General features: G+C 38.1%; 1 protein-coding gene across 5 annotated transcripts in view; it reads left to right on the top strand.

Annotated features, from left to right (window-relative positions):
* Positions 1–15,300, top strand: part of Armc8 (armadillo repeat containing 8) — a 94,918-nt gene that overhangs the window by 48,679 nt on the left and 30,939 nt on the right. The gene's annotated exons all lie outside the window — the stretch shown is intronic.

Below are 15,300 nucleotides of genomic sequence, written 5' to 3'. Positions count from 1 at the left end.
AGGGAGTGACATCAACCTGAAAGTCGTGGTGAAGAGCACTAACAGTGACTGTTTGAATATAATAAAGCAGAGTGACAAAAGGCATAATTGAAGAATGAATGGGACCTGGATTTGGGGGATTGTTTGTTTTTAGAACATAGAATGGCATGGCCATGCTGGAATGACAAATAACTGGCCTGCTTTCTTTGTGTCATTAATATGGATTATTATGTTGCACATTTTTGCATGTGTTCTGATAAAAATCAATTCTAGCACTGTGAAGCTTCAGACACCTTGAAAGACCTAACACTAGAATTGTAAATGTTATTTATGGAAATACCTTCCAATGGCATTGAGAAGTTAAATCTTTATTGTACATTGTTCTTTGATATGTGGCTTAGTTTTATGTTTTTTAAAGTTTTTTAATTTTAATTTTTTTGCTACTGTGCAAGTTTAATGTGAATAAAATCTTTGTGGAATGATGATTTTATGTTTAGTGAGTGGTCATCTGAATTTTCCAGCTCTTTAAAAATGTGTCACTGGTATAGCACCCTTATAATACCACAGTCTAGTCTAACACTGAACTCATGTTCTTTATAAGAATAGTTCTGTGTAAGAAGTGTAGTGTTCTGACTTGGCTCCCTCCAAAAACCAAAGCTGAAGCTTACCACTCAGAAACACTTGTAATCTAACATTCTACGCAAGGCTTTCAAAACCATCAGTGAAGAAAACCACATGTTCTGTTTTTAGGAACATTATTTATTGAACATGGCAATTTACTGAATCTCCTCATCCATACTGGTATTTTAAGGAACACTGAGAGAGAAATCACAGAGTATTGGCATTTGCCATGGCTCAGAGCAGCACTTCAGGTCTGTAGAAAGAAATATGGAAAAAATTTTAAGTTTGCTGAAAGAAGTTGAAAAAGAACTACCCTTGAAAATACTGAATTAGTAGCAATAAGATTAGATCTTTGAGGAGCTTTGATTTACAATCAGTGCAAAAAGCACAACAAGTAAGGTGAATATTTTCCATGTACCTCAATCTGGTTCAGCCAACAAGAAGCTTTTGATCTCTTTTGAAGTGTTTTTTGTACTTACGTAGAAAAATCATTTTTGAGACCTCTGAACTTTAACTTGTCAATTGCTACTTCAAGGCAAACATACAGTACTAGTGATAACAGTATTTCCTATGTCTAAACATGACTTGTGGGTATTGAAACTGGTCTATTTTGTTCACTTTAGACATATAGTATTTTACAAGGGAAGGGGCTTTTATATCTTAAATGCAGTGATTTGTTTTTGGATGGTTATGAAGGCCCGTTGGAAACAAAAGTATTTCACCTGTGCTTACAGCTTCAGAAGACCATGTCATGGACTGAAAGGGAGATAGATAGACCATAATGGGAGGAAGTAGGATGTCCACTTGTACTTCTTTGTACTTTTTTGTTAATAAACTATTGTTTTGGAATTAATGACAATTTGTGATATCATGTTCTAGAAATACTTGCAACCTAATAGACTAATCAGTAGTTGATTAAAATTTGTATTCATAATATGTATAATTTCCTGGTAAGGCTAACTCCTGATTATTTCTGTAGAAGGATTATAAATAAAGAATAAGTTATAATTATTATAGTTTTTGTGTGGTAAAAAAATACTGTGACATTCTGATATGATGGGGATTATATAGTTTTTTAGGGTGATACTTAATTTCTTGGAAATGAAGTGTTTTAATCAATTTACAGTTGATAGTATCTACTGAAGAGAGAAGCTGTAAAATGGAAAATAATAATTTTCTGAGAAAATCTGCTTGAAGACTGATTTTAGGAGTGAAAAATCCTTACTATTAGTGTATAAAAATGATAATTCTTTTCCTTTGAATGCATTTATTTCTATTCCACTTTAAAAAAATTATTTGGCTAGATTTTAATTTACTTTCTTTCACCATGAAATATTTCTCTTTTATAGTATGCCTTATGAATTTTGTATGCCTTTTTGGTGTAGATTCTTAAAAAAGTACAATGTTTATTATTGTTCTATTTTTTAAGATAGTATTTATGCTTGCCAAGATCGAATTTCAGTTAACTGAATTAATAATCTGAAAGAAATTTCAAGGACTATGGGCCCCCTGCCCCAACCTGGCCCCGACTGGGCAAAAAAAAACCAAAAAGCACAGTTTTTTGTTTCAGCATAAAAAGATGAAATATTAATTGTCCGCTTTTTAAGTTGAAAATGGGAACAGAAGTCAGTAAATAATATGTATCCCATGCCTATCATGGCTTGTTAAAGAAAAGAAGCTGAACAGAGAAGAAAAAACAAAAGCAAAGCAATAATTGGAAGTATACATACAATAAAGGAGAAGGACGTCAGCCTTCTCTCTTTGTGGAATTTTATGCTAATGTTTCTAAGGACTTGTGAAGGCCTGCCGTATTTTCATTTCTTGCTACCTTTTCCTTGAGCCTGACAAAATTAAGATGAAGACAGTATGACTTCGAAGTTACACATTTACCACACTGACAATGCCAAATGAACATTAGTGCTAGTCTGTGTCAAGGGAAGTCTAGTTTCTAATGATAGCCTTTACCTCATATTACTGCTGATTAGGAAGTAGGAGTCCGGGTCATGGGGCACTGAAAAGGAGAGAAGTCACAATGCCAAGAAAATAGGTAATAACTCTTTCAGATACTGGTGTACCGGGAAGTGGTTAACTAATAGACACCAGTGACAAATAGTCCTATAATTTTGAAGCCAGTTCTGTAACAAAGAACTTGCTGTTATGAAGACTGATAGTTTGATACCTAAGGATCAGCAATTAGATTGGAAATTGAAAAAGCATTATTTCTCTTTTACGCTCTTTAAGGAACTAGTAGAGTTTGTCAGAAATAATAGAAAGGCTAAACTGAAGAAAATTGGTAGTTGTATAAATTGAAATACTAGGAAATTAATGCACTAACCAGGATGTTTTCATCTTGACAAAAATACATATTGCAAGTGTTAGGTGAAGTATTTATTGTAACCTTGGCTCTCCTAGGGCATCTAACAGAGGTCTGAAAAAAGCTCTCCTCTTACATTTGAATACTTATATTTTAGCTTGGGCAACCTTTTGAAGAACTAGAATGTAAGCTCCATGAGAGCAGGGATTTCTTATGTTTTCTTCATTACTGTATTCTCAGTATCTACAACACTGTGCATAGTTGACACTTAATAAATATTTGAAGAATGAATGAGTGGATGAAAAAATGAACAATTGGATGAACGAACCATATTGCATAATTGCATTATTTAGTACCCATTACTGATTTATTTATTGGCCTTTTTCCATTGGGAACTTTGCTAATGTCACTAGCAATTCTATATGTATGTGAAAAAAGGAAATTTTAAATAGGGGGAGAATACATATCTGGTCCTATATAAGGAATTTCATTATATTTAACATAGAGAAAATGAAGGGAATTCCCATTTTTCAAGAGATAGGCAATCCTGAAGATTACCTGTCTTCTCACTTGAATATAGGTTAAAGAACATAATTTCTTTTAAAATAATTTTGACCATTGTTTCTTAAAAAATATAGGAGCTTTTTGCCCTTTTCAATTTGATTTAAATAATTTGTAGAATTCGTAAGTGTGAACCTTGCCTAAATTTTCTAGGGATAAAAATGTGCTTTTGTTTATAGAAATTAACCTGCCCCTTAGGAGTCATCCTATTCTATGAAATACTATTGCACCTTTATAAAATAACTTCCTGCTTAATGAATATCTGGTTTTTAAAGAGGTCAATAATTTAATTTAGTTCTACATATAACTGACTGAAGTACATTGTCCAGTGGGTGGGAAGAGAACAAGCAGAAAGGGGAGACGAAAGAGCGATTACACAGCCTTCCAGCACCACATTTATAAGAAGACCTAAGTAAGTCAGGAAGAAGCAAGAAATGACCGTTACGAATTTGTTGAGGGCTCAAAGCAGTGTTTGATACGGGTTAAAATGTACATGTTGATATCTCTGGGGCTATCCTTGAGTCAATTTAAAATTTAAAGGCTCTAGGGGGTCATTTTTAATGTTTAGTAAATGCTTTTTATTTACATTTTCAATGACTGAAAACCAAAATCTTAAATTTTTGTCCATTGTGGGAAAAATCATCAGTCATAGTAGGTTGACCTAATATATGTGGAAAAAAATAGCTAAGGGTGTGGTGGCTTTTTTTTACTTCTTTCTTTCTTTCTTTCTTTCTTTCTTTCTTTCTTTCTTTCTTTCTTTCTTTCTTTCTTTCTTTTTTTGCTTTGTTTTTTGATACAAAATCTCACTGTTTTGCCCAGATTGATTTCAAATCCGTGGGTGCAAGCAATCCTCCTGCCTCAGCCTTCCAGCTAGCTGGGGCTATAGGTGCCATCACCATACCTGGTGTGTTTTTTCTTCTTAAACTGAACTACTTTAAAAAAAAAAAAAAGATGTATATACAGAGGAGACTTTAAAAAAAGGACAGAAAGAATAGTACGAATTTTTCTCCTACCCTTATTTTCTTAGCAAAAGAAGTTCTGACTGCAGGGCCACTGTGAGATGAATATATTTCTCATATTTGTTATGAAGTCTGCCCATAATCTGTGCTCGATAAGTGGAAGCATTTATTAGAATATCTTAAATGACTTCATTGGAAAAATAAAAGACATAAAGGTGAACAACACTGGAGGTAAAAGTAAGAACAGTTTACAATGAAGAAAGTGCTTTTATGTTGCAAATTTCCAAAATTGTTACTCATTTCAGTAAAAGAATAGCTACGTTTGAAAAACATGTACTGCCTGCAGTATTTCTTATTAGCGACAAGATGTTTTTGTCTTATTTTAAAATACTGATTTTTAAAACTTTATCATCATAGTGTGCCCTCCAAACCACCAAATACAATTTTATTTGTTTTACTTGGTATTAAATAGAATATATAATATAAATCAATAGTTGGTTAAAATTACAAATGATAGATATTTTGGGAAAAGTAAAGAAGCCACATTCTAACTTCAGGTATGTAAGTATTACTCCCCATGGTTGTCATGAACATATTTCTCCAAAAGGCCATCGTTCTATGAAACTGAATCCCAAAATATGTTCACCTTTTGAGCAAATGTGTATTTTTAGTGCTTTATATTTGTAAGTTTGGATCAGTTTTTGTAATAGCTTTCTGCTATTTTAAAATCTTACTAAGCATTCACTGTGAACATTTTTATCATTTGTTACAGCATAATTTTAATACTAGTTGGTCTTGGTAACAATACAATGCACCATGATTTATATTTTCAATATTTTACAAAGTTTGAAAATTCTAAATGGTCACTTAAAAGGAATAGCATCAAAATTCTGTATTTATCTCTGTCATAAAATCAGACAGATGTAAGGAGTTATTTCTAAGGTCTAGCCTACAATTGAAACAAACAACCTTGAACATTTTGCAGGTTTTCCACAGAATTAGCTCCCGTTAGGACTGGACTTTGCTACTGAATAGCAACAAGCTTATTCAGAATTAATAATTCCTTAACTTGACCTGTGGCTAAATTGTTAGTTATCTTCTTAAAGCTGACCTACCAAAGAATTTTAAATGAACCCTGCAATATTCATTCATAATGGTAAGTATTTTTAAAGAGGTATTTAAACCCGACAGGACCAGGTTTTGCCACTTGCCTACAGTGTTGAGACCCTTGGCCTTCAGCATACTGAAAGAAGCAAACCTGGGCGTGATAATGCTATATACATAATAGAGGTATTTATAAAATAAAGTAACATTTTAATCTCGGTTTTATTAAATGGAGACATAAAATTGTTATGTACTATTTGTGCTGTGTAGTTGCTTAAACCATTGACTGACAGTTTTTTTAAGTATGACGTTTGTTGTTTTTATTAGTTATTTATAATATAGTTAAAAGACACAGATGTCTTATAAGCCAAGAAATGGGCTAATATATGATCTTTAAATCTGTAAAGCTAATACAATGAATGATACAATTGGATTTTCAAGAACGTTTTCTGTGGAGTGAATGAAATGCTTGAATAATTAAACATTTTTACAGTACTAGACCTTGAAAAACTGGAGTCTGTGGTGAAGAATCAGAACCATTGCTGCTTTTCTATTACTAAAATACCTCAGGTGTCTCTAAGTTCTATACCCTGTGTACCCATTACATGTGTAATTCTGTGCCCTGCAATATGAGTGACTTTTGCATTTTTAAATGGAAGTATAGGAGCCAAAGGAAAAATACTTCCTGACATCCAAAAAGAAATTCAGTCCGGATCTGAACCCATCAAGTTTTGTCCCTGCACAGCCGTGTTCTTTTGTTTCTGTGATGCCTGTGACTTTGGCACCACCGGTGCAGGTTGGGTGGTTACAGCGGAATTGTATGGGCCCCACAGCCTGAAAGATTTGCTCTCTGGACTTTACATACAAGATGTGCACATCGTACTAACACCACATGTTAACTAGAAAGTATCAAAAGTCAGTTTGGTGAAAAACTACACTTCTCTTTGCCTCTCTGCTGGACTATAGAAAGAAATGAGGCCCCACCACAGCCAGGAGAGGGAGCAACAAGAGGCTGGTTGTGTGACTTCCTGAGGAAAAGCATTAGCGAGTGTTGACAGTATGGCACTGTCACGGGATTGTTTCCCCGTGTGCTGATTCGCCTGTTTGAATGACTATGACGTGTGACAGACAGATTCCAGACCAACTGGATAAAAACTGTGGCTCTCAGTTGTGATAAGAAATGGTACAGGAGTCTGTGTATTCATTAGCAGAGTTGCTTGAATAAGATGCCATGTCTAAGAGAAAAATAAAGGTCCAGTCCACTTAGTAAGCGGACATTTGTTAAGGTTTTACCAGTTATAGAGCATTATATTAGGCTCTATGGGACATAAAAAAGTATAATTCATTTACTTAAATCAAGTGTAATCTATTTGAAGCTGAATTCAACATAAACACAGTAACCACTATTTATTGAGCACTCACTATGTGCTGGGCCCTGTGCTGAGCATTAACACATTATCTCTCTTAAACCTCAGACTACCCTGTGAGATAGCTGTTGCAGACCAGGAAACAAGCACTTTGACCAAGGCTGCCAGCTAGTAAGTGATAGAATCTACATCCTGTCCTAGTCTCTCTGACTCCAAAGCCTATATGCTCCTAACGAATACATTATTTATATAAAGTTAAATACCATTACTGGATCCAAATTATGACACAGAATGGTAAGAAATTTCATAGGAATGCATGATTGGTGAAATGGGCAAAAAGGAAAGTGCTGTGAGTTGGGAGAACTCGGTAATAGAATAGTTGGCACCAGCTGGTTGCAACGCATCAGGTTGAGAACACGTCACTTCTCTCACACGGGGTTTGGTACTAATTGGGTAATGAGAAACTTCAATTCGTCTGTCCCTTTATTATGATACATTTATGATGTACTTCTTGGGTCCCTAGGAACGAAACAGAAGATTGGTGTGTACCTTGTGAATGCTTGTGGTATATAGCAGTTAGGGAGATGAGACTGAATTGGGATATAGTGATTCCCATGTTCTTGTGTGTTTAAAAGTCTTGTCCACATTGAAAGCCAGTTTTGCCATGATTGATACACTCAGATATATTTAAGAAATGACTATAGTTGAAAGAAGCTATTACAAATGTGCCTTAAAATATCTATCTCATATAAAGAAGTTTATTTGAACTCTTTCTTGCTTTTCTTCTTCCAGAATATTAAAGCCATGTCACAGATTTTGGCCCATAGGATAAGGAAGCTCCATAGCTGTGCCCTTTTTTAATATCAATTTTGAATGTTTTTCTAAGGGTACTATCCAGATGTGGTTGGATTGTAAATTACTGTTCTAAAGAGGAAATATCCCAAATTAATGATGTCATATAGAGATAGTGTTTTAGCATTTTACTTTGTGGATGGCCTCCTTATGGAATAGATTTAAACTTAAGGCAGTTTTGAGATCCTTGAATCTTCTTTTAATAATTGCTCCTTTGCCAAACTATAATGTTCTCAGTATGATATAAGCTTCATAAAGCAGTACCTGGAATATTATAGGTATTAAACATGTATTTGTCGAGTAAATTCTGTATATCTGGACCTGAAAATTTAGCCAGCCAACCCGGAGGATAATGAGAACTGTGAGATGTGTGGCGGTGAATATAGAGATACAGGCTGACGTGTGTTACACAATTCCTGGGACAGCGCATAACAGGCGATGGCAAAGAAGAAGAGAGATGTTTATAGTTCTGTTGTTTGAGTTTTAATATAATGGTTTCATTTACAAGTGGAAAGAATATTAGTAGCTCATTAACCTCTAATTGAACTTAGTTAAAAGTTAATTTTAAAAGTCCTATGGAGAAGAAAATATAGATGCCTTGATCTGTGTTATTACACAATGTAAATTGTTCTGGCTTAGTAATGTTTATAATTTTAATTTTAGAGAAAGGAAGAGTTGAGTTGAAAGAGCTCCCACTTTTCCCCAAAGTACAGAGAAGATCAGAAATTTCTTTAACTGTATCTTCTGAACATTGACTATAAGTGACTTTTTCAGCTATTAAGGAAATTAAAAGGCTGGGTTGTCCTGCTGGTGCATACTAGTAATCCCAGCTACTTGGGAGGCTGATGCAGGAAGATCACAAGTTTGAAACGGGCCTGGGCAATTTAGTAAGACCCACTCTCAAAATAGAAAAGGGGTGGGGATGTAGCAGGATGGCAGAGCACTTGCCTGGCATGTACGGGGCCCTGGGTTCAATCCCAGCCCTGCCAAAAAAGAAAAGAAAATTAAAAGACTACTGGGATAGAAATTAGAAAACAACACTTAAAGAGATTTAAAAGCAAAAAAGAAATATAGAAGCTCAAGTATGGGCCCACCATAAGAATCCCACTCAGTGTTCTCCGCCTCTAAAACCAAGTGATACTGCTTCAGCTCCCAGGCCAGCGGGAGAGGCCGTATGTTGACTGAGCTCAGTTCTCCAGCTGAGAGGAGATCTCAAACATTGTTCTACTGACATAAGACCATGGAATTAGAGGGATTTGGTGTGAATATGGGAGTGGATATCAACGGAAGAATGAGAGAAGGAAGAAATACTTTGTAAAATGTTCACTGAGACCCCAGAATATATTTTGATCAGTGGTCTAGGAAAAGCTGAAGAGCTGCTTTTTCTCTTTTAGAAAAAGAATGTTTGAATTAGAAAAACAAAAACAAGAGTCAGCTCTTCTTTTTATTAAGGTGCTAGAGGAATGTACAGAAAGTCTTTGGAATTCTGGCAAAGATACTATGTAACTGTCTTTGAGAAAGCCTGAGGTTCTCCAGAACAGGTGGATGAAGCTTATAGACTGAGCGCAGGAGAATGTTAGTTCCTTTTAGCTAGCATCTGCTGGCTAGGGCTTAATTCTAGAATGGAGATCAAATCATAAAGAAAATTAATTGGCAAGTCACTGAAACTGAATCTTGTGGTTTCTTGGTTTATGTTTTTCTCACTGGCTTACATCCTCTTTGGCTTTTGCCATGTGTACCCCAAACTAAAGCGGAATCATTGACTTAGCATTTTTTCTCTTGGAGGCTCTCTGAAGTATCTTTTTCCCGCCTGTCAGTGCACTTGGATCATGATGACCTCTCTTACCTACTAGAGTACACAAATCTTTATTGTCCTAGGATATTATATGTAATCTGTGGTTCCTACAGCACTGTAACTTTATGGTGTTCTCCCCCCCCCCCGCCCCATTTTCAAAGGCAGGCCTCAATTTAAGACTAGGCAAAAATCTCATCCTTACAGCATAGTGAATAGAAAAGACTTAATACCAGAAGTAAAAACCCGAAAGAGCTGCAGCTTTGCCCCAGTTTGACTAACCCAGCACCAGTGAGTAAATGAAGTTGGATAAGACTATTTCTAAGATGTCTTCAGAGTTTAATACTAACCAACTCAAAAATTAGAGATCTGATACTTTAAGTTAGTTTTATCTGCTGCCATTAATGCTATGCAGAAGGGTATAGTAAGAGAAGTGGTTTCCTCACTGAACCTGTTTAAGAGCAAACACTACAGCTTCCCTCACTAGATTCATAGAAGACTATGTACTGTTGGAGAGGTTTTTTTTCTTGTTTTGTTTTCCTAAGTAAGGAGAAATGCTGTGAGGATACACTCAGGAATTATAAATATCAGGTGCTCAAGAATCTCCATGATGTGTAGCACCATGTCCTTTAGTTAAGTATTCTGTAGTCATCTTAAGAAATCACATGGTTACTAGCTACATAATGGTTTTCTCTTCTTGGTAATGGATCTCTTCCCAGCCCTTGCTGATTCTATGAATCTACGCACTTAAGCTGGTTGTGTGTGTTTATTGTACTCTAGCTTCTACTTTTAGTAGTTATCGCATACTCTTTTTCCTCCTCGGTCTGCTGTATTTCTGAAACCAGCCTCTTGACTGTACTGCTGGGAGATTTCACGTTCATAGTGCTCAACTCATTGAAAAAAGTGAGGAGTTAGACCTTAAAATAAGTGGCCCATGGTGTGACTCATCTGTGTTGATGCCTAAAGGATAAAGCACTGTCGTCCACACCCAGCAGGTCCAGTCTCTATTACAGGACCTTCTTCCTGACCTCCTTTTATTGCACCCTGCATTCCCGCTTAGTTTTTCATGCTTTAATGAGATTTTCTGGGACTGGTAACTTCTCTACTCGGATCTTAGGAGGCTGCCTCTGCTGACTTTCAGTGTTCAATTCTGGGTCCTTACCCTCTTTCTGGCCAGTTCTCTTATCATTCATACTTCACTGGAACTTTTTCTGGGAACGTTTTATACAAGCCCATTTAGAATTAAAGTGTATTTGCCTTGCTGTTATGCATGTTGGCATAAATGATTGATTTTAAGAGGATGACCACTTTGCTGTTCCTCTCCTGACCTCAAACGTACCCACTCTGAATTGTCTCAGTTCACTGACACCACCAAGAATCAGCCTAGGTTTACTTTCTGTTTTGCTTGACCTGACTTGAATGTAGTCCCAAGTTCAAGCTGAAGTTTTTCTAGGATTGAAGCATATAGCTTAGTGGCACAGCACCTGTCTGGCAAGCGTGAGGTCGTGAGTTCGATTCCAGGTACTAAAAGAAAAAAGAAATTTTTCTAGCTCTTAGAGAATGCTTCATGCTGGGTCATGGTGGAAGAATAGTCTGGGTTTTTGAAGACTGTAGCTCTGCCTTGAGGGAAAGATAGTTTATGTCCTGATCGTAACTAAGTTATGGGTCTACTGGAGTTCTTGGAGAGCAGGGAAATCCCCCTATAGCTGAAGGCCATTTTCAAATTGCTGACAATTTCATGTGTGCTATGAACCTTAGTATTACCTGGGTTCTGCTTTTTCCCCAAGACCTGTAGGCTGATTTCTCCCTTCTCCCATGGAGCACCGGGGTCTCTTATCCTGGGAATGGGGGACTCTGATTCTACTAATAGACCTTTGTCTGTTCCCACAAGAGCTACAACACCAGAGATACAACACTTAGCAAAAATATGTAGTCAAGAAGACACCAACACAATACCTAGTCCACTCACCTGAAACTTGATCAGTTTAGGAGGTAGTGATTTAACTCTGTGATTAGTTAACTTTGTAGCCCAGGCCCCTAGAAGAACAGAGAAACAGAACTTGCCTCCTCCACTCAGAGGGTTCAGTCAATCACTATCCTTTCTGGCCAGGCACAGTGTCTATGTAACAAAGGGCAGTGTGCCTCTGTCTGTCTGTCTCTCTGTCTCTGTCTCTGCCCCTCACCCACACTTTTTTTAGTTTTAGATCCAGCCAGCTACGCCACAGTGCATATTTGCTATGACTGAGGAATCGTGGAATAAGAATCACTAAGGCAGAACAACTTCTAGCTCCACTTGACGTTGCCCAGCCATTCTTGAAGGGCCTAGGATGCTGTTGCAGCGGGCTAGGACTTGGCACCCTCTGTTGTATCAAGGCTTTGGAACACGGTTCCAGGGTCATTAAAAGGCACCCTAGAGCTCTTGACTTTCCGGCCACGGGTCTGAAAGAGCTCTATGGTGCTCTGTTGGAGCATCATGCATCAGGAGACTACAGTGGTAACCACTACCAGCTCCTTCCTTGCTAACCAGGGAATTTTTTTCTCTGAATCTCCAGAGCTTTCCCTGTTGTGTAATCACATTTTATCCTCATCTTGTTCAGTTTGTTCATTATAATACCCCTTTTCTTCATGTACAAACGACCTGAATGCCCTCAAGGCTGTGAAACCTTGGGGAGATCATATTGCTCATTCACATGGCCTCTCTGGATGCCCTTTTGAATTGGAATCCTAGGTTTCTGTTCTGATTTTGTATTTTCACCCTCTTATTGATGGTAATCTCTGTGGTTTTTTGAGGCAGGGTCTCACTGTGTAGTTCAGATTGGCCTGGAACTCACTGTGTAGCCTAGGCTGGCCTTGAAGTCACAGTGGTCTTCCTGCCTCAGTCTCCCAAGTGCTGTGATTATAGGTGTGCACCACCACACTGGGCCCAACTGGTAGTCTTAATAGAGGAGGTAACTAAACACTCAGGTAGTGTGCTTTTTAGAACCCTAACAGGGTTCAGTTGAACACCTGTACCTCTTACTACAGAAAATTTGTTTTGTTTTTTTGGTTTTTTGTTCTTCTCCGGTACCAGGAACCGAACTCACGACCTTACACTTGCCAGACAGGCGCTTTGTCGCTGAGCTAAATTCCCAGCCCCTTACTACAGAAAATTTGATAGACCATTGCCTTGGAAAGGTCAATTTGTGAGCTAAATATGGTGGCACAGGCCTGTAATCTCACCAGTGTAAGAGACTGAGGCAGGAGGATCTCAAGTCCAAGCATAACCTGGGCAATTTGTGACTTAGTGAGAACCTGTCTGAAAATAAAATAAGAAGGGGGCCAGGTATATAGCTCAGTACAAAAGCCTTGAGTTCAATCACCAGGACCAAAAAAAAAGAATAGAAAAAGAAAAAAGGAAAGTCAACATGTACCCAAAATGAAGGTACCTCTCAGTAGTCCTACTGTCTTCTGGCATGGCTTAGGGAAGAAGTTAACCAGCCACCTAGTACCTATACTCCAAAGAATCGGGTACAGTTCACCCCTAGAAAATGTAAGAAGAAAATACAAACCTACACTCTATTAGTGTGACAGGGATTGGACACTAATCTGAGCAACTGACCTCTAATCTGAGCCTGAATATTCACTGGGAAGGTTATTAATGGCTATTTCCTAATCAGTAATAAAACTTCAGTTTTTGACAACCTGATAATTCTGCCCAGGTTGATTTTCGTTCACCTGCTGGTTACAAAGGATGGGAGATAAAATAAATGTTGCTCTCTCCTCTCATTTTGCTGAAGGTCCAGAGAAATAAAGTGAGTTGCTGATAACGTTCCATTTCACTGCTTTATCCACTAGGTTGGTTACCCACTTGTTGTATTTCTAGATCACCACCTTATTCCCTCTTCCCAGGTTCTTTTATCAGCCTTACTAATTTTGGGAAGGGGCCACAGCCTGGACCCTAGCCCATAGATTTATCTGGCCTCTCTTTTGTATAGAATTAGGAATCTGGGGACAGTCTCAGGGATTTGTGACCTGTATTGTACTGAGATGTACTTGATTAAGTGTCTCTCTAAATGCTACATTGGTCCTGTCCCTTGGTAGATTTGCATCTTTGGGTAAACGTGACTAGTAGCCATTAACCCAAAGCCTCTTTCAGGTCTCTCCCGTACCCAGGTTTCCGAAGCACCAGGAGCCCATGCTAATAGTATTAGTTCTTATGGAAGAGTAATCAGTGTCCCATCCATCACCTCACCCCACCTCCTTATCCTCTGATGATATAACTGTATCCGGGCACCACCACACCCAGCTGCCTGAGACCCTGCCTCCAAGTTTTAGGTTTTTTCTAGTCCTGAAAGTCCTGATTTAGCTAGGCTTGCCTGTTTCAAGAATAGTGACCTATGCTTGATTGAAGTAATCAGTCAGCCTCTCAGTCTTTCATGTTTGCTGTAGCCCAGAAGAGTAATTTGGAAAACATTACCCTAATCCCAAGGAAAGAGTAGTATGCTCCTGTTTTAATGAAGTGAGAATGGTGATGAAATGAACATAAGGGATACTACAAAAGAAATCAGGTGTTACGAGAGAAGAGTTGGAGGCAAAATTAATACAGATTTGGTGCCTGGGTAGCTGGGAGAATGATAACACCATGAGCAGAGGGAGAAAGAAAAAGACAAGAAACAAGCAGGTTTTGCGAGGCTGGAGGGATAAAGTGTGAGGCCGTCAGTCAGAAGTTCCACTGAGTGTCTTCATGATGTTGTATTTATTGGGTGGTTAGAAATACAGAAATAGAGGTCTGGCAAGAGTGCTAGGGTAAAATTTACTGTCAGGAATTGCCCATACTAAACCGGTATTGAAGTCACAGTGTTGTCATGTGTGTAGAGTAGGAGGTGACAGACTTGGGACATGCGCCCATTTAAAAGTAAGAAGTGGAGAGGGGATACAACTGTGAGAGGCTGAAGTGTATGCTCTTCTTTTAAGTAGGGGCGGAAGTGGGAGGTGGGCCAGGTTGAGGGATGACCCAATAGGATGGGGCAGAGTAGATGCAAGAGCAGTGAGGAGATATGTTTTGCATCGTGATAGAAGGGCTTCTACACACACACACACACACACACACAAACACACACACACACACAGTGTGAACTTACTGACTTACTCTACCTCTTTTTATTTTATTTTTTTTTTAAATTTTGAAGCAGGGTCTAAGTTGCTGAGTTGCCCAGGCTGTGCTTGAACTTCCCATTGTCCTGCCTCAGCCTTCCAGAATGCTGGGATTATAGACATGCACCACCACATCCAGGTGGTAGAAGGGCTCTGAGCTTGAAGTAGTACATAGCAAGGGTAAAGAAAGAAAGCAAGAGAATAGAGACATTTCTGTAGGGAGCAGGATGTTGAGCTAAGCATAGGAGCACAGGCTTGTTGTAGGCTTGTAGTCTTAGCTACTTGGGAGGCTGAAGCAGGAGGATCACTTGAATAGAAGTTTGAGACCAGTCTGGACAACATACCAAGACCATCTCAAAAAAAGTATGTGGGAGTGTTGAGGCAACTTGCATCCCAGAAAGAAAGCAAATCCCTTGTGAATTTAAAGTGGGTACAGAGGGGCCTAGTAGATTTTAAAGTGTGAGGTAAACACCATTGAAAATACGGGATTTCTTTCAGCTAAGAACAAGATCAGTGGACCAGCTGTAAGGCCTGGCTGAGGTGGAATAATGCACAGAGAACAGTCATGCACCCATGTTGGTGGGAGGTTATAGAGGAGCCAAAAAGAATAGATAGACT

The sequence above is a fragment of the Chinchilla lanigera genome, unplaced genomic scaffold (assembly GCF_000276665.1).
Source record: "Chinchilla lanigera isolate Chin_1 unplaced genomic scaffold, ChiLan1.0 scaffold00100, whole genome shotgun sequence".
NCBI lineage: Eukaryota > Metazoa > Chordata > Mammalia > Rodentia > Chinchillidae > Chinchilla > Chinchilla lanigera.
This window is presented reverse-complemented; position numbering and strand designations above follow the sequence as displayed.